Source organism: Myxocyprinus asiaticus, chromosome 2 (genome assembly GCF_019703515.2).
Source record: "Myxocyprinus asiaticus isolate MX2 ecotype Aquarium Trade chromosome 2, UBuf_Myxa_2, whole genome shotgun sequence".
In the NCBI taxonomy this organism is placed as follows: domain Eukaryota; kingdom Metazoa; phylum Chordata; class Actinopteri; order Cypriniformes; family Catostomidae; genus Myxocyprinus; species Myxocyprinus asiaticus.
Genome location: NC_059345.1, coordinates 40,235,169 through 40,256,543, shown reverse-complemented (window position 1 = coordinate 40,256,543; position 21,375 = coordinate 40,235,169). Strand labels below are relative to the sequence as shown.

The following is a 21,375-nucleotide window of genomic DNA, read 5'->3' as shown; positions in this document are numbered from 1 at the left end:
GGTATAAGCACAAAGAACGTGCAGATTCATGCACAACATTGTCCTGAAGGAGAGCTGCAATGCAAAACAAACTCCAGCCGCTAGGCGGAACCAGCACAAAAAGAAACGAAAAAGGCGCTCAGCTTCCTCGGACGATCAATGGATGTTCAGTGAGTCGGTTCACTTGGCTGCAACATAAGAACCACAAAATAACTTATTCAGTCCATTGACTTTATGAAGGACAAGGCTTGCTGGTGACATGTAAATACTTTATGGCCATCCTTAGTATCTGTTCTCAATTTGGCCAGGAATATCAGTGCAAAAGCGACCTTGCGTTGATGTAAAAGTTTCTTGCATTCCTTGAATTGATCACGTTTTTCTCTTCTCCCGGGACTCAAGATGGCGCCGAGTATGGCTGCTGCGTTGCAAGCTCCGACACAACATAGCAATGTTTTGTTTGTTTTGTTCACAATTCTTATGTTTTTTGTCTTGGATGTCTGCCTTATTGTCTACGACAGACAAACACTTTTGGACATTGGTTCAGCGATCTCACACCGAAAACCGGACTTCACATTCCTCAATGCCGACCCGCTGTTTACAAACACGCAAGCAGAGCCCTTTGTCTGGGCAGCACGGCCGTGGAAACGCAGGAGGAAAAGGAGAAACAGAGCCGGTGTTCTCATCAGAGTAAGACGCCGCGCAAATCGACCCCCGCTACCCACTATTCTACTGGCAAATGTTCAGTCTCTGGATAACAAGCTCTGCGAGCTGAAAGCGCAGATCTCTTTCCAACGAGAGACGAGGGACTGCTGCATTATGTGCCTAACAGAAACCTGGATGTCTGCAGAGATTCCAGACTCAGCCATTGAACCTGCGGGGTTCTCCGTGCACCGAGCGGACAGAGCAAAAGACCTCTCAGGTAAAACTAGAGGAGGTGGTGTATGTTTTATGATCAACAAATCCTGGTGTGATCAGAGGAACGTACATTCCATCAAGTCTTTCTGTTTTCCTGATCTGGAATTTCTTATGCTTCTGTGTCGACCATTCTGGCTACCGAGGGAATTCACAGCGGTCATTATCACTGCTGTGTACATTCCCCCACAAGCCGACACAGACCGGGCACTCAAGGAACTGTATGGGATTATAAGTGAGCAGGAAACCGTGCACCCTGAGGCCGCGGTCATTGTGACCGGGGACTTTAATAAAGCCAGTTTAAAATCAGTCGCAACAAAATATCACCAGCACATTAGTTTCAACACACGAGGGGACCGGGTTTTGGATCATTGCTACTCTCCATTCCGGGATGGCTACAAATCCCTCCCCCGCCCACCGTTTGGCAAATCGGACCACTCTTCCATTCTGCTTCTGCCCGCTTACAGGCAGAAATTGAAACAGGAAGCACCCACCCTCAGAACGATCCAGTGCTGGTCGGACCAATCAGACTCTATGCTAGAAGACTGTTTTGATCACATGGACTGGGAGATGTTCCGGTCCGCCTCTGATGACGACATCGAGCTTTACGCTGATAGCGTAATGTGTTTCATCAGAATGTGTGTAGAGGAAGTGATTCCGACCAGAACTGTACGAATCTATCCGAATCAGAAGCCGTGGATCAATAGCGATGTTCGCGCGGCACTTAATGTGCGGACCTCCGCTTTTAATTCCGGGAACGCGGAGGAGCATAAACAAGCCAGTTATGCCCTCCGAAAAACTATCAAAACAGCAAAACGCCAGTACAGGAGCAAGATTGAAGGACAGTTTAACACCACCAACTCTAGAAGCATGTGGCAGGGAATTAACATCATCACGGACTTTAAAGGGAATAAAAACTCCGCCATGAACACCGCTGCCTCTCTACCGGATGAGCTAAATACTTTTTATGCTCGTTTCGAGGGAAATAACACCGCCCTCGCGGAGAGAGCTCTCGCGGCCGAAGCTGCAGAGGTTAGTTCACTCTCCGTCTCTGTAGCGGATGTAACCCGATCCTTCCGACGGGTGAATATCCGCAAAGCTGCGGGCCCAGACGGCATTCCGGGCCGCGTCATCAGAGCGTGCGCTAACCAGCTGGCTGGTGTTTTTACGGACATTTTCAATCTTTCCCTCTCTTTGTCTGTAGTCCCCACATGCTTTAAAACATCCACCATTGTGCCTGTACCAAAACAATCAAAAATAACTTGTTTAAATGACTGGCGTCCTGTTGCTCTGACCCCCATCATCAGCAAATGTTTTGAGAGACTAATCAGAGATTACATCTGCTCTGTATTGCCACTCAATCTTGACCCGCTGCAGTTTGCTTACCGCAACAACCGCTCCACTGATGATGCCATTGCATCTACAATACACACTGCTCTCTCCCACCTGGAAAAAAAGAACACTTATGTGAGAATGTTGTTTGTAGACTACAGCTCAGCTTTCAACACCATAGTGCCCTCCAAGCTAGATGAGAAACTCCAGGCTCTGGGCTTAAACAGCTCGCTGTGCAGCTGGATCCTGGACTTCCTGTCAAGCAGATGTCAGGTGGTTAGAATAGGCAGCAACATTTCCTCATCACTGACCCTCAACACTGGAGCCCCGCAGGGCTGTGTTCTCAGCCCACTACTGTATTCCTTGTACACACATGACTGTGTGGCAACACATAGCTCCAATGCCATCATTAAGTTTGCTGATGACACGACGGTGGTATGTCTGATCACTGACAATGATGAAACAGCCTACAGAGAGGAGGTGCACACTCTGACACACTGGTGTCAGGAGCACAACCTCTCCCTCAATGTCAGTAAGATAAAGGAGCTTGTGGTGGACTTCAGAAGAAAAGACAGAGAACACAGTCCCATCACCATCAATGGAGCACCAGTGGAGAGAGTCAGCAGCTTCAAGTTCCTGGGTGTCCACATCACTGAGGAACTCACATGGTCCGTCCACACTGAAGTCGTTGTGAAGAAGGCTCATCAGCGCCTCTTCTTCCTGAGACGGCTGAGGAAGTTTGGAATGAACCGCCACATCCTCACACGGTTCTACACCTGCACTGTGGAGAGCATCCTGACTGGCTGTATCTCCGCCTGGTACGGCAATAGCACCGCCCACAACCGCAAAGCACTGCAAAGGGTGGTGCGAACTGCCAGACACATCATCGGAGGTGAGCATCCCTCCCTCCAGGAAATATATACAAGGCAGTGTGTGAAAAAAGCTCGGAGGATCATCAGAGACTCCAGCCACCCGAGCCATGGGCTGTTCTCACTGCTACCATCAGGTAGGCGGTATCGCAGCATCAGGACCCGCACCAGCCGACTCCATGATAGCTTCTTCCCCCAAGCAATCAGACTTCTGAACTCTTGATCTCCCACGATCAAAATACATCAGCACTGCACTTTATTACCCTTACTCTTATATCTCACACCGGACTGTCATAAATTATATTATTATTATTATTATATTATGTCTCTCTTAACAACTGACTATCAACCGACAGCCTGAATGTCAATACAGTACAATACTGTACATTCTATATATATATATATATATATATATATATATATATATATATATATATATATATATATATATATATTTTATTTATTTATTTATTTTTTATATATTTTTATTTTTAATTTTTATTGAATGATGTGTATCTATATAGTAAAAAAACAAACAAAAAAACAAAAAACAAAAACAGCATATTGTATACTGTACAGTGTATGTTATTATTTGTATATTGTTGAGTGTAATTATGTGTATAACAGATGTTTAAATTGTGTTGTGTTAATTTGATGTTATTGTAAATTGGTATATGTCTCATCACTGTCACGACTGCTATGTTGATCGGAACTGCACCCAAGAATTTCACACACCATTGCACTTGTGTATATGGCTGTGTGACAATAAAGTGATTTGATTTGATTTGATTGATTTGATTGTCGAGTTTGCAAAGTCTGGGAACAAGAAAATGTTGTGGTTCATCCAAGAAAGTCTTCCATTACTCCTCACCTCGCGTAACACAAGATCTTTATTGGATGATCTCAGAAATTTGGCCAGAATTGATCGGGCCCTGTCTCCTGTGGATCGCTGAGCCGGATGTGAGCTCGCTTGATTTCCAGCTTATGGCCTGCTATGTCAAGCAGATTCAGAAGGAGCCCATCTAGGAATTTCCCTATACCCTGACCCTCTTCGGCCACAGGAATTCCGACAATATGGATGTTATTCCGCCGGCTATGGTTCTCCATGTCCTCCAACTTCCCCCAGACACGCTCCAAATCCACCTTGGTTGCTAGCGGATTAGCAGATAATTCCCTCTCCGATGACTCCAGACAATCGATCTGTTTCTCGACATCACCCACTCTCATGACCACATCAGTAAACTTCGCCTCTATGGCAGTGATCCTCCAAGTCAGCAACCACCTTCGTCAGCATTGCTGACATATTCAGCATCTCTCACCACATTTCCTGCATCTCTCCGACCAGATCGACTCCCGGGCCGCGGCCTGCTCAGGGGTGTCAGTTTGAGCACATAAGTTTTTTAATGTCTCCAGAGCCTGAGGATTTTAAATTCTTTGACATATTGTCCTCCTAGAACAGTTATGGAACAGAGTGTATCGAATCTCATCGGTTTATTTCATAAAAAGTATTAAAACTGCAAAAGTGCGCAGAGCTTGCCGTTCACACAACCAATCCTCGCATGGCGTCACATGACTCCCCCTAAAAGGATTTAAATGTGACCCAGAGATGGCTTTTTTTCTTACTCAACAGGTAAGATATTTTATTGATATGGTTTATGTATAACTGTGTGATTACACACACACACACACACACACACACACACGTTTGTGTGTGCGTGTAGTGAAATACAATAATTATACTGTAATCGGTAAATCCTTTAGTCCAAGGCTTGCCAAGGACATGTGAGTCTTGAAACGATGTTGACCACTAGTTGGTAACAGTGACACTATAATTTAGTTACTACCATGGTCTATTTGGCCAGAATATCCTGCAGTTATAAAAACTTTAAAACGCTGACCTTATCAGACTTGCAATAATTGTGTCTAATGTTAACGAACATTGCCTAGCTTTTGTAACGTCATTTATTTCAAAACATCAGGGTTTCCAATAAGTCAAAACAACAGCATAAGAATGGCACTTATCTGCTCAGATGGCATGTTTTCGGATATCCGTCTTGTCCTTTCTTTCGATATTTATTTGTCCATTCGCTCTGATAAGATGTCCTGTATTCATGTGTACACCGATGCCTCCAACCACATTCAAACGCACAGAGGAGCAGAGCCGAACCACAACCAAAATAATGTCCTTCCGCAAGATGCATGCAGTTTCATTTTTTAACCGCTAGAGGGCCAAAAGTTACATAATGTAGCTTTAAGTAAAAGTATGTACGAATTATCAGCAAAATTTACTTACAGTACCAAAAGTAAAAATACTCATTCTGTAGAAAATTTTTCCCTGTCTGTGTTTTACTATTATATATGATGTTTTTGCATTAAATATTAATGTGTATGTTGCATTTTACTGCTGTAGATGTTTAAGGTTGAGCTAATTTTAACTACTTTATATACTGTTGGGTAGTTTAATCTACAGCAATGCATCATATTCTATCATCATATTCTATCATTATATGTTTGTAGTGTCGCTGTGACATCTTTGTGACAATGCATTTTCTAGCTAATACAAGGGGGTTTTAAATAGTTTATTTAACTTAAGAAGTAGGAGAATTTTCTCAACCAATAAAGGAACACTTAATCTTTCAGTTTATCACAAACATTCAAAATCACCACATTTGGAGATACATGGTTTTCATTGGACATGAAACATGAAGGGTATGAAAAATTGTAAACTGAAAAGTAACTACTGTAGTAACTAAAACTGTCAGACAAAAGTAAAAAGTACAATATTTGCCTCTGAGATGTAGTGGAGTAAAAGTATAAAGTTGCATTAAATGGAAATACTCAAGTAAAGTACAAATACCTACAATTTGTACTTAAGTACAGTACTTGAGTAAATGTACTTAGTTACATTTCACCACAAGCAGACCATGTCATTGACCCTAGAGGAGACCAGTCTTGAGTCGAGTCGAGCCTGTCGCTGCTGGAGAGACCTGGGAGTAGTAAAGAAAGATGAAACTGTGTTAAGATTAATACATTAAAGGACATAGATTAAATACACATTGAAATCCAATGTTTCCCAAAGATTTTAATGAGGTAGAGATTACAAAAGTGAGAGTACACACCTACAGTTAGGTCCATACGTATTTGGACATTGGCATGATTTCTGTCTAGTACACTGAATCTGAAATTAAATAATGACTATGACTTCAAGTGCAAACTCTCAGCTTAAATTTGTAGATATTTTCAGATGTATCAAGTGAACCATGTAGTAATTATAGCCATTTGACAAACTGCTAATTTCAGAGGACCAAAAGGTACTGCACAAGTTCCAATAAACCTAAATAAAATGATCATATTTAGTACTTGGTTGCAGATTCTTTGAATTTGATGACCAAATAATACCCTCATACTAAAGCTGAAAGTCTGCATTTTAAACTCCTAATCATTGTTTCATTTCAAATCCAATGTGCTTAAGGTCAGAGCCGAAATAACCAAACATATTGTCATTGTCCAAATACACTGACCAATCTGTATAAATCACAAGCCAACCTTTCACATGTAGGCTAGCCCAACACCTAAACTTCTCCTTCCTACAATTACAAGGGTTCAGACATTGTGGACATGGGGTGTGTTCTTCACCATCAGGAATCGGGTTAATCCCTGGCAACACTTCAGCAGTTCCCTCTACTCGTGAACACTGCTAGGCAACACCATGCGGATGTGCCTGGTGACAAGAAATCTCAAAAATATCAAATATCAAAAGTAACAACACAGAAACAATTCATTATCAGGGGTGCAAACTCATCAGGGGTCCGGGCGCATGGTCCCCAGGGAAGAAACTTGTTTAAAAAATCAGCTTTAAAATTTGGATTTACAGTCGATTTTTGCAAGAGGACATAGGGAAAAACTCACCCTAGAATTAATATAAGGCAGGGAGGGATTAATTGGCACCCCTTCTCTGGAAACTGATGTAGTATTCATAACATCTAACTTTTATAGATTGATCTGCCTTGCTTTGAAGAAATTAACCTATGTGGTCAGAGAGAAATTAAATAAATTCAGTCAAATATGGGACACCTTTATGCAATTCCTGGAAAGTGATTAGGCTGAAATTAATGAGTAAAAGAGATAAATAAAATGACAGCGCCTATAAAAAATACTTTACCTCTTACTATTAAATATTATTTATTTATTTATTTATTCCCCTGATTGTTCAATGTTGAGGGTGGGGTGTTGGAGGGGAGTGTTTATAAATGTTATTGTATGTATGACTATGTTCTATTTGCACGCCGCTACTCTTACAATATACAATTTGGGTATTTCTATGAACCCTACAAGCCTTTCATTAGCTTTTGTTAGAGATCTTATGGATGTCTCTTCCTGACTGTAATTGATTTCCTGTATGGCAAAAAGCAACAGTGAGCCAGTAGACATTTTATTTTTCCCCTCTTTTTTTTTTTTTTTTTTTTTGTTCCCTCGATGGGGTTGTCATCTACTATAGTGATAAATTACAAAACAGCCTATAGAAAGTTTGATTCAAATTAAAGAGTTGTTAAATAACTTTCATCTTCTTCATCCACAGTATCTCTGTACAGTACTTCCTGCATTTTTACTTCCATCTACAGTTCTGCTGATTAACTTCATTGATGTTGGTTTATCTCTCTCACTCACTTACTCTCTCTGATAGCCATCCTGCTGTACTCATATCATTAAGCTCAATATACATACTGAGATAATGAGAGACCAGAGCATATTTCACCTTAATGTTATTGCACACACACGCAGCAGACAGAGATTTAGTTGAGACATCTACTCGTGTCCAGACAGAAGTGCTTGTCTGTCTCACCTCATTAACTACTCCTTTAGATCACATTTCCTTCCCTGTGGTCTGTGTGCATGTGAGAACATTCCCTATTGATATCATAGACTTTTTTTTACAGCAGGAGTGTAAACTGCTGCAATGCCACCTTTATGGCCTTGACTCTTAAGTAATTAAAAGTAATTAAATTCGAGTCAAATACAATTTTTCTTTAAATAAACATAACAGCAAACAAAGATATTAAGTATAGACAGAGGTAAAATCTCAGGCATTTATCCAGCACTATTATAATGGCTTGAGCTCTTTGTACACAATTAATCTGTTTGACATTACTGAATACAACCTAAGACAAACCGTTTGCTCACATTAACATCCTTTAATTGATTTGTTTAATATTCTATGTTAGGTATTTTAGGAGTTTTTCAGTTTTATTATTTCTTTTCTTCACAGAGAACAGAACATATGAAATGTTTTAGTAGTTTATCTCTTGCCTTTACAATATCAGAAGCAATATTGACAACATTTGGTGCTTTTGGACATTGAGGTAATTTATTATAGGGATAGTTCACACAAAACTTAAAATTCGGTCATCATGTACTTATTTATAATTATATTTATAATACTGTATATGCGCAATTACATAAAAGTAAATTAATTTATTACATAATTAATTATCAAATAAAACATGCACTATTACGTAAAACAACATTTTTATTTACAAACTATAGTTTCAACTACTTTAACCCCAATATGCATTTGTCTATATGTGTATGGGAGCTCATGCATGTATCCTTGTGCATATGTGTGTTTAGCTGCATGCAAAATGGCACAGGAAAGTCAAAGTACTCCTTCCTCAATTTCTGCCCATCATTGCTGAATCTCTCATCATCCCTATATTCCCATGCCCTCCTTCACTCCCTCTCTCTCCTCTCATCACTCCTCCCCTCTCTCCATCTCAAAGCCACTGGAGCATGGATTCTTTGTTCTTGCACCTGAGTGAGTGAATGTGCGTTTGTGTGTGTCCAGAATTTTATAAGGATTGACTTAATCAGGCCAACAATGTTTTTACAGAAGTCTTAAATCTCTCCACATTCCCTAGAGCACCTATTCCCCATTTAAAAGAGCACATGCACAAACACAAACATGTGCTATCAAGCATTAACTACAAACTGCACAAACATCCCTTGCAGTGTCACATAGCTCATCAAATAACAAAAACTTCCATTATTCCCTATCCCGCACTACTTCTGCGACACTATCTTGGGAATGTCTGCAATAATTACCATCACTGCCCTCATTCACAACATCTTTAGTACTCTTTCAGAAAAATTGCACAGACCTGTTAAGACAGACAATCAGTACAGCTGCTAGCATAATCTGGTGTTTAGTCTATAACTGCAGATCCATCTACTCATACAGTGTTTCCAATTTGACAGTGTTTGACAGACAGATGGTGCATACATTTAAACATTGCATAGTACAGTATTTACAGTACATACAACAGAAGTTGCAACATCTTGAAAAGACCATAATTTGAATCAGGTGTTCCAAACCAGATGGCTTTGCCATATCCTTGGAAATGGAAAGACATTTCAGAGCAGCTAAGGCAAAAGTTCATGCTCACAAGACTTGAAGGGGTAACAAAAAATTCTAAAGACTGGGGCTTCAATCAGTGTAACCGTCAGGTAGATACTTTTGATTTCTTGCAATCTGCTGCACATCAAAACCCAGATCCCTTCTAAAACAATGGCCTGTGGACAGGTGAAACATTTGGTGAACATTTGGTCAGTGTACAAGGCTTTGTATGTCAACACAACAGCTCCATCCCAGCTGTGAAGAATTGTAAAGGGAGTGCAATGGTGTGGACTTGCTATGCAAAAATTTAGGGATAAATGAGTTTCAAGCTTTTCACTAAAATAACAGAGCATCTGTTTGTCATCTTAAGCTCAAAAGATGTTGGGTCATGCAACATGGTTATCCAAAACACAGGAGAAAATCAAAAGCAGAAGGTATCAAATAGAAGGAATGAATGGCCAGGTCAAATTAAAGTTTCAACCTCAATCTCACTGAAATTCAGAAGTGTGTTCTGACAGTGTTCACACATCCAATAAAATATATATTGACTGAAACTGTTTTATGAGGATGAATAGGAAAAACATCTAAACCCCTGTTTATCTTAGATCAAATAATGCAAAAATCACAGATATTGCAAAAAAGATTATCATTTTATATTCTACAGCTCTCAACAACCAGCAATCTCAGTGTTAGGTAAGTTTCTTAAAAATGGTAATCCACTACAAATGACTAATTATTTCTCTAAAATTGTTATCAGATTACTTTACTGATTACTTAATTGAAAAAGTAATCAGAATACTAATTACTTTATTTTTAAATTACTTTCTAAAACAGTTTTCCACTCAACAAATTCAAAATAATGTCTATATTTCTAGTTCATTGTCACACACAAGTCATACATTCAGCACCTCACATTTCTCCTTCACAATGACTTGTCACGGGGCCATTATTCATGTGTTCTAAATAAATAACATTTTAAAAAGAATGTACTTTTCTTAAAAAGTCAGTAACTGTAATCTGATTACAAGAATTTAAAACTAAAAACGAATGAACTAATTACTTATAATTGTATTACACCCAACACTGAGCAGTCTAATCATAATTATATACTCTTTCAGAGTTCATTTTACTGAATAACATAAATACAGTAGCAAACAGTAATGCACTGACTTGTCTTATTGAACATTTGAAGTACATTGATACCATCGTTATGTTCATAATGTTTCCACAGTTTATTACTGCTAGTATGTGTGTGTGAGTGTGACGAAGAAGAGTGACATTTAATCTCAGCTCTGTGTATAACTGTAACTGATTAAATTTCACTTTATAACCAACATCACTCTCTTAACCAGTCTCTCACTGCCTTTATAATATACCATTACAATATAGTATAAAGCATTTTATTTTATTATACATGATGTAAAGCCAGCGGTATAAATTAGATCATTTTAATGTCTCTTGATTGTACTGTTACTCACATAAACTGGCATATCCTGTGGTTTCATTTTTTATAACAAACCCCTATGTGCTTTAGGCATAGTCAGTCATGTTGCATGACTGGATGACTTTGAGCTGATTTGTCCCACTTTTCCATCCTTCTCATAGCCCAGTGCTGAATATCAGCAGGTCAGAGGCTCTGTTCATCAGTTTTATAACACTTGTCTGTCACGATTCATAATTATTATCTGCCTGTGTGTTCTATATCATGCTCCTCCTGTTTTGTAAAATAAAATGTAGAGAAGGAAGAAGAAGAATTTCTCTTGTTTTTCAAGTGTTTGTCTTGTATCCAGTGCCCAACAAAACAGTCTGATCTGTTTCTTAGTTTATCTTTAGGAGGTACGTTGTTGGGTATAAAAAAACAAAGCATTTCCTGATTTTTGAAACAGGGGCGCAACTACACATTTGTTAAGGGGTATGCAACATCTTTTCAAACGGTTTCAAAATGTAACAAATATTACATTTCGGAACACAAACACAAACACACACACAAAAATATATATATATATATATATATATATATATATATATATATATATATATATATATATATATATATATATATATTTTTTTTTTTTATTTATTTATTTATTTATTTATTTTTTATTAAGAATTCAATGTAAAAAAAAATTACATATTAATGTGATGCCAGTTATTTAAATCGAACTTTATATTTAGAATTTAATTTAAAATTTGTATAAGAACAGTCATGTACAGTACATAGCAATGAAACGGTTTAGTTACTAAAAACTAATTATTAATTTAATTTTACCTGCTTCATTATTTTACATCCAAATAGAAAAATTAAGAAAATAAAGAAGAGGCTTAATTGTTCGACATGATTGATTCTGCCTCTCCGTCACATATCTTTGCCCAATTTTTTTGGATTTAATCAATAATTGATGCAGGTGTTATTTCATAATTCCTGAAATTTACTCACATCACATCCAATGGTTTCTCACATCGTGTTTGACAGCTAGACAACAACAGGTGAAGGTAGGAAAGCAGCAATATTAGTTATGGTTAGTAAGAGGAGCCCAAGTATAGGTTGGACATGGCGGAGGGTCAGTTAACAACTTTTTTAACAAGTCTCTCTAAATGTAAAGTGGTTGAACACCCATTCCCAAACATACAGCGACTTTTTAATAACCGTGACAGAAAAGATACTCGGAAATGAACTAATATTTACATATATTAGCTGACCATCTGTATCTCTCGGCAACATTATATATCAGTTAACTTCAAGCCTTTCTTCAAGATTTTCATTGATAAAGTGATAAGTTAATCCTACCAATCTCCAGGAGGTGATGTGGATCTTGTGCAGGTCTTGTGGACTGGAGGATTAGAGTCAGGTCTTCAGAGCATACATAGTTAAAGTGTACTGTTCCTGTGACCGCTGCTTGATACTGTAGATGACTTTCAAATTTCTCTGTTCATTTAGAGTCAGTAGTATTCTTTAGAGCCCAGTATGTTCATTACATATTGATTCAGTCAGCTGAGGCTTTGCATTCTTCCACCAATAGACCATTATCTTCAAAGCAGATGATTTAAGACCAGATCGTTCAGTCATCCACATCTGGCAAATGATTTCATGTGACTCATTGAAAGATGCTTATTTTAGGCATTGCTACAAAGGTGTAGGTCCTTATTAAGCATATGGGCACTGTAGTTACATGCATGTATTTATTTATTTAATTTATTTTTTTGGCCATCTGTTGTCTGTGATATCTCTTTTTTAAGAATAGATTTGTTCTGAGAGACATGTCTCAGCATGAGTGTGTAACAGAGACAGTGTGTGTGTATGTGACCTTTCCTGCTGGACAGGTTCTCCTGAATGTCATTGATTTTAGTGGCATGATAATCAGAGAGCTTTGAGCAACTGTCAGATGGAAGGAGAGAGAAAGAACGAATGGAGGGGAGTGAGAAGAGGAGTATGTAAAAAGGATGGCATTTAACTGTGAAGGGAGACAAGGAGCAACTGGCATTTATTCTGATAGAGTGTTTTCTCTCTTATAGCTCAACTGGTTCATATTGCCCTGTAGATTACACCAAACTGCCCAGTATAAACAGAAACCTAACCTGCCACCCACAGACTTTAGGGTGAAAACAGTAGACTTCATGAAGTTAAAGAATAGTATATACAGAGTTTAACACCTCTTGGGCGCATCTTGGGTGGCAACAGTGCTTCAGGTTTAAACACTACAAAGCACACAGAGTTGGAATGAACAGGGTCTTAATGTCCCAACAAGGCATTACTGTATATTTGTTGTTTTAGTTCAGGAGGGCTCTTGTTTATATCTCTGCCCACTGTTACTGTACCCTGGAAAGCAAACCCAGAAGTAACAACATCCCTTGCTTCTGACTCCGGCATAATGATTTGGCAAAAGAGCAGTGACTAAATGAGTAAATAAGAGAAAAACAAAGCACTGTAACATAAATTGCAGCATCTCATAGGGGTTCTGGGACCTGAGACATTCTCATTCTGCCTTTCTTGCCTTTGGCAAATTCTCCTACACAAACTGTTCTGCAGAGCTGCGAAAGTAAATTCAAAGGTTTCACTGAAATATTACCAAAATTCGAATTATATTCGAATGTCAGAGATGTTATTTCAGGTGGGGGGGGGGGTCTACATGACACCTGATTTGTAAATCAACATTGTTTCCTATGTCCAAAACAGGCAGCAACAAATCAGTATAAACCAATCAGCCCCGTGTTGTAGCTATAGTTAATTGCAAAGAACATTTCTGGCTGTTAACAAATGCATGTAAAATGATAGTCAAAAGATTTCCATTTCATATTCACAAATATTAAGTAAAAAAGTAAAACGAGAAAGGAAACTCGTAAATAGATGGTTCTATGTTTACTTAGCATTGCACAGTAGCCTATACCAGTGCCATTGTACTACCACAGACTCAAGCTTTGTTAGTGCTAAGAACATCCAAAATTTGAATGCTCATTTTAGTATTTAAATGTACATATTAATCTAACATTTTATGAATATTAGAATTTTAATTTGACTGCCTTATTGTCCTGTCCTTATTCATCCTCTCTCTCTCTCTCTCTCTACCCCAGACTTTGGGCTTTGGTACTCTCTCTATCCCAGAGTGTTTTTACTGTGTTCCTTAGTGGCTTCTTCAGCAGAACGTAAGTCTAAATCTGATTAGTGTCCACTATCCCAAGACTCTGCTCTATTTACAAAGGTATAAATTTTGCTCATCTGTAGAGCAGCTATTGATTTGTGGACTGTCACTCTGTCCCCCTTTCCCTCGCTAATCTCCCTAATTTCCTATAAAGTCTGCTTTTTAAGCAGTGCGGAGGCTTTGGGATTTCATTTGAAGTCATGTAGAGGGATGGTGCTGTAGTGTGGTAAACACCCGCTCTGTAGTGTGGATGCAAATCATTCTGTCCACCAGGGGCGGACTGGGAATAAAAAGTGGCCCTTGACTTTCTGGCCCAGAGCGGCCCACCAAACCAATGCCCATAACACTCCACACCATAACACACCAGCTAATTGATTTCATTTCTGGCTCAATTTCAAATTTTTGTGTTGAAAAAAATTAATTTCTATTGACTGCTAGTCATGACAACGGGCCCCACCAGTGCAAAACTCATCATAACTTTAAAACATATAAAACTACTGTAAATGTGATGAGTGAATTTTTTAAAGAAAGCACAAAAATAAGCACTTTATAGCTCAGACAAATAAAAAAAAAAATTCCCCAACATACAGATGTTAGGTTACAATGTACATGAAAGTACAAGGGAAAGTGTGTATTTTAGGTGCTGTGACAAGTCAGCATTTCTCAATGTTTTTAAAGATCTCAATCACCTTTCAACTTTTTTCTAGAAGTGCAAATAAACTATTGTCTTAGTTAATATGAGGTTGTGCAAACAACAAGTATAATAATAATATACTGTATATGTACATATAGCTATTCAAGATCATAAAATGTTGTTTAAAATAGATGAAGAAAGTGTCACACAGCAGGACACTGATGACAATGCTTAAAATTTCATGTAAATTACCCACATAACTATTTGTAAATGTTTATTTAAAAAGAATTAATGAAAACACAGTTGGCCAGAATATGTACACATATAAATATAAACAAATATAAATATATGTAAAAAATAAATAAAATAAAACACCTCTTAAAGTGTAGATCTTTTCAGATATTTTGCAGATTAATTGCTCATATTTTCACTCTATGTGAGTTTGTTGCATCTTTATATCTGCAGTGTTTTAATTCCTTCCCCAGATTATTCTTGAAAAAAAGTGAAAAGCCCTATGCTTTGACAATTGCAGTTTCTGCTATGCTTTAAACAAAGACTGAAATAGCCACAAAGTAATATTGTTCTTGTCTTATTTTCTGCATTTTTATCTGGCATGAGCATTATTCAGCAAGCCGCACTTCTGCTCCCATTAATGCTTGGCGGTATGAATAAATTATTCAAATGACTATATACTGAACACAGCTTTACTGTTTGCCGATTTTATTTATACTGCTGTTATTGTATTTGTTGTAACTTGCAGTTACAATTTTGTGATTATTCAGAGCTTATCTTATCCTTAATATATTATTTATGGTTGTCACCATAAGTGTGATATATATATATCAAATAATGAGTTCCATGTTAATATTAATGTTAATGTGCTCATACCGATATGAGCTCCAATGCGTAAGTAATTTCAAAATAAAAGCCATTACATTTTTTCAAAATAAAAGCCATTGTATTGGCTTACCTTGCAGAGTCTGTTGAATTTTTGCTTTGTTAAGGGGTCCATGCATGCATGTTGGAACCCAGAGTGACTGCCTATATGGTCTGTGGGATGGGCCGGTACTTGCGCAGCAGAGGGCCGGCCCAAATTACTCAGCGGCCCACCGGGAAAATACCCAGTGCTCCTGATGGCCAGTCTGCCTCTGAGTTAGTTTGATAACCCAACAGCATGTAAGATCAGGTAAACTCCTTAAACGTGTTTGTTTATCAGGTAAAAGTCTAAACTGTTTAAGCGAAAACCGATAGATTTTTGTCCATTAATTTCGCTCTGTGTGTAAACAACATTATCGGTCTTATGGTGGTTCACTCAGTGTGCATGTCTGTTTGTATTTTTATGTCAAAAACAGAAAAACACATATAATTTTAAATCTTGCATTGTTGGGATTTTAGAATTACCTGTTTTTTATAGTTATTATCAGCATATTGATGTGCATATAAACGCACTCACTGTTACTCCATACTCGCTTGTTTGAACACTCATCAATATGATTGATGCATTTTAATGAGCTCCCTCACTCATTCTTCAACTCGAGTTTCAAGTCAGTGTCCACCAAAAACATCAGTTTTCAGTGCTGGTCTGAAATCAAATGGATTCAATCCTGCTCCTAAAGGGCCACCTTCCTGCAGAGTTTAGTTCCATCCATGCTCTTACACATCTGCCTGTAATTGTCAAGTAATCCTGACTGCCTTGATAGTCTGAGCTATGTTCGGAATAGCATATTATCATACTACTACTACTGTTTTTGCAGTATGCATGACTGGAGGAAAGGAACAAGAGAGCAATACACAGAAGCATCCTAGTAATTTTTGTTGAAACACCTGACACACGCTTAGTTTCTCCTCTCCCTTCACATATGACATGTCACGTTTTATTTGTGTTGTTTAAACATTAATATTAACCATTAAATTCACATACTTCAACAGTGTATCTTGCTTTATTAACCATTTAAGCTTGAATGGGCCTGCCAAATGTTTGTTTGTTAAAAAAAAAAGAATTATCAAAATATATTTTGTTATTAAAATTTTTACTGATTCCATATAACACACACACACACACACACACACACACACACACACATATATATATATAAATAACAGAATATTTGGAATCACATTATATTATTTACAACCCTTCCTCCCAAACATTAACCACCCCACCCCACCACCCATCACAAACAGATACCCCAGTGGTCAAATACAATTAACAAAACACACAAACAAACAATAAAACAGAAGAAAATATTTAGAAATACATTTAAAAAAGTATATGTTCAAAAACAAAAAGGCTACAACATACACATTTAAAACAACACGTCTCCCTCCACTGCCCCTCCCCAAGAGCCCTCCAAAAAGGCCAAATAGCTGCCCCACCTCCTGATGAACATATCCATGTTGCCTAGCCTTCTATATGACAACTCTTCCCAAGCTGCCACCCTGCCCATCTCCTCGCACCACTCACGAAACGAGCGGGCTCTAGCTGACTTCCATCCTCTAAGGATAACCTGTCTGTCCACCATCACACCGGCCAGGATCCAATTCTTCATGTACTTATCTCCTACATCAATGACCATCCCGTCACCCAAAATACAGAGCCTGGGGCAAAAGGAGATCCGAGTACCCAATACATCGGCCATAAAATTCTGGACCTTCAACCAGAACTCCTGTATCTTACGACACCCCCAAAAAACATGGGTGGTGTCTCCATCTTCTAAATGGCATCGCCAGCAGGTGGGTGTGTCCTTAAGACCAAGCCTATACAATTTAGAAGGTGTCCAATATAATCTATGTAGAATCTTAAATTGCATAAGGCGCACCCTTGCATCTCTAGGTGCAGACTTGACGTTTTTAAGAATCCTAGCCTACACTCCCTCCTCCAAAAACAAATTTAAATCTTCCTCCCATAATCTTTTGAGGGAATTTAAAGCTCCGTCCCCCAGACTCTGAATTAGCAGGGAGTAATACACTGATGCCTCATGACCTTTTCCAAAAGCAGTAATCACTACTCCCAGAGTATCTGCCGCACTAGGGGGGTGCGTGCCACTCCCAAAAATAGTACAATGCAGGTGGCGCAGCTGTAAATACTTATAAAATTGAGATCTGGGAATCACAAAATTTTGAACCAAATTTTCAAAAGGTCTCAATACTCCACTCTCATATATGTCACTGAGTGTATTAACCCCCCTCACAATCCAATCTGACCAACAGAAAGGGGACTATTTAATGCATAGTTTAGGGTTCTGCCATATGCTCGAGGCTACGTTTAAGTAAATATCTGAATTAAACACTCTGGACACTTTTGTCCATATCGAGTGTACATGCAAAATAACAGGGTGTGACTTAACTTCTCAGATTAATTTGATCGAAAGGCTATGCAGAGCCGAGATAGGGGCAAGAGCTTCCTTTTCAATACAAAACCAGGGAGGGGCTCTCTCAGGTGGAATGAGCCAAATGTCTGAGACCGAATGCATAATAATAAAACAAAATCTTAGGTAAGGCCTAACCCACCTTTGTCAATCGGCCTATGTAACTTCTTGAAATTTAACCTGGCACGCTTACCATTCCAAATGAAGGACTTCGCTATGCTGTCAAATTGCTTGAAATAAGAGAGGGGGACATCTATAGGGAGAGATTGTAACAGGTAGTTGAATTTTGGAATAAAACTCATTTTAATTACATTAACCTTCTCAATCATCGATAAATGTAATGAAGCCCACCTGTCCACATCTTTTGAAAATCTTTTTATTAAGGGATCAAAATTAACTCTGACTAAATCAGACAAATTTTCTGGGAATAAAATTCCCAATACTTAATGCCCTGTTTGGGCCACTGGATAGTGCCTGGCTGGAAGGCCGTTACTGGACAGTACGCTGTCAAAACCAAAGCTTTGGATTTAGACCAATTGAATTTGTATCCTGAGAACTTGGAAAAGTAATTAATAATTCTGTGGAGGCAAGGCATAGATCTAGTGGGGTCGGAGACGAATAATAAAATATCATCTGCGTAAAGCAGAAGCTTATGCGCCACACCTCCCGCAACCACCCCTGGAAAATCATCCTCCTTTCTTATTGCGGCTGCTATTGGTTCCAGGGAAAGACAGAACAATAATGGGGAAAGAGGGCAAACCTACCGAGTGCCCCTATTCAGAGTAAAATAATCTGAAATTAATCCATTTGTTTGTACAGCTGCTACAGGGTGTTTATAAAGTAACTTAATCCAACCAATAAATGTACTCCCGAACCCATACATTTCCAAAATCTTAAAAAGATAATCCCATTCTACCATATCAAACGCCTTTTCAGCGTCAAGTGAGATGGCAGCGACCGGAGACTGATCATTTGCTACTGACCACATGATATTGATGAGACGCCTGATGTTATCATTAGAGCTGCGGCCCCGAATAAACGCCACCTGATCTACATGTATAAGAGATGTCATAACCTTACTTAATCGGTTAGCCAAAAGTTTTGACAAAATTTTTACATCTAGTTGGATCAGGGAGATTGGACGGTAACTTTTACGCTGGGATCTTTGTCTTTTTTAAGAATCAGACTGATCCGGGCTTGTGTCATGGTTGGACGAAGCTTTCCATTCTTTAATGATTCAGTATAAACTTCTAACAAAAGTGGAGCCGGTTCTGTAGCATTGGACCTAAACAATTGTGCGGCAAAACCATCTGGCCCCGGAGCCTTGCCAGTTGGTAGGGACTTAATTACCTCGTCAAGCTCCTCAAAAGGTTATCTCAGAATTACACGTTCAGTTTAGGAAGATCTAATGGTTCCACAAAGTTTTTAATATCTTCATCAGTGGACGAAGACGTGGAACTATAAAGATCAAGATAGAATTCTTTAAAGGCATTATTAATATCAATGGCTGAGGTAAACATTTCACCACTAGCAGATTTCACTGAGGGAATGGTAGAAAAAGACTCTCTCTGTTTTATATATCTAGCCAAAAGCTTCCCTGCTTTGTCCCCTGACTCAAAGTATGACTGTCTTGCCCTGAATAACCAAAACTCCACTTTCTGCGACAAAATAGTATTCTATCTATATTTCAATCGGGTCAATTCTCTGAGGCCATCAGATGACATACGGCGCTTCAGCTCTGCCTCTGCAGTTTTAATATTTCCTTCCAACTCCACGAGTTCTCGTGCTTTGGATTTTTTGATAAATGAGGCATACTGTATGATCTGACCCCTAAGAACCGCCTTAATTGCCTCCCAAGCCACACCCACAGAGGATACCGAGGACCAGTTGGTCTCCATATAAACACTGATTTCAGTCTTTAACATTTGTTGGAAATCAGGATTTTGCAAAAGGGATACATTAAGGTGCCAACTATATGATTTATTTTTCTCTATATGTGGCAACACCTCTAAACTGACCAGGGCGTGATCCGAGACTAAATTGTTTCCAATTGAGCAATCAACAACAGATGAAATGAGGGATTTGTATATTAAAAAAAAAATCTATTCTAGAATAAATCTTATGGACTGATGAAAAAAATGTATAGTCTCTACCAGATGGGTTCAAAAGTCTCCAAATATCTGTAAGACCAAGATTTTTACACATCCTCCCAAAATTATATCATGAGGGGTGCCAGCGGCTTGCAACATCCCTTCAAGATCTATAAAAAAGCCCTGATCATCAGCGTTAGGTGTGTAAATATTAGCCAAAATCAGACTTTGCCCTTGAATTGCTGCTAAAACAATAATGACTCTTCCTAATTTATCATTAAACTGTTTGAGAAATCTGAAATTTGTAAATCTTTTGTAAATGTTTATTTACCAATATAATGACTCCCTTGCTCTTCCTTGAGCCAACACTAAAGAAAACATGTCCACCCCATATCTTCCCAAATTTTTCAGCTTCCTGTAGGGAAAGATGCGTTTCTTGTAGAAACACTATATCATATTTCTTACGTTTAAGAAAAGAAATAACCTTACTTCTTTTTATGGGGTGCCCAACCCATTCACATTCCATGTGGAGAAAGATAATCCACTCATATTAACATTTGACATTTTGATATAGTAGAAAAAATAATTTGTGTGCCAAAAACAAAATTATGAAGACCACATTTCATCATCAATGCAACAATAAAACCTTGAACTTCCCCCCGAACAAAACAAACAGAAAAACATGCGCATTAACACTGCGCACGAAAGCGCAAACCGGCGTCAATCCCTATAAACTCAAAGAGTCCATGTACGCCCACGAGAGCCCCCTTGACAACTTTGCCATCGGATTGCTCAATTTTGCCTCACAAATTTGTAAGGCAAAATTACATAACATCAAATATTTTGTAAAACAAACCCCAGCCAATAGGCAGAATAAACACAAAGAACGTGTAGACTCATTCACAGAACTGTCTCAAAGGTGTGTTCCTTCACAAAACAAATTCCAGCCAATATAAAGCCGTTCAGTTTCCTCGGTAAGACAAACGAATCTTCAGTGAGCCAGCTGATGAGTGCAGCAGATGACATAATCATTCCAATGTCCCACGAAAATACTCCACAAATCATACTCCAGCCAACAGGAGGCATAAGCACAAGGAACTGACAGATTCATCCATAACTGTCCCGAAGTAATGTTGTTATTTAACAAAACAAGCTCCAACCGC

At 38.5% G+C, this 21,375-nt stretch overlaps 1 protein-coding gene across 1 annotated transcript in view; it reads right to left on the bottom strand.

Moving 5' to 3' along the window:
- LOC127416743 (uncharacterized) overlaps positions 1-21,375 on the bottom strand; it is a 41,265-nt gene that overhangs the window by 10,923 nt on the left and 8,967 nt on the right. Inside the window, exon 2 of the mRNA XM_051656277.1 lies at positions 5,954-6,079. The gene's annotated coding sequence lies outside the window, so the exon portion shown is untranslated. The remainder of the gene's footprint in view (positions 1-5,953; positions 6,080-21,375) is intronic.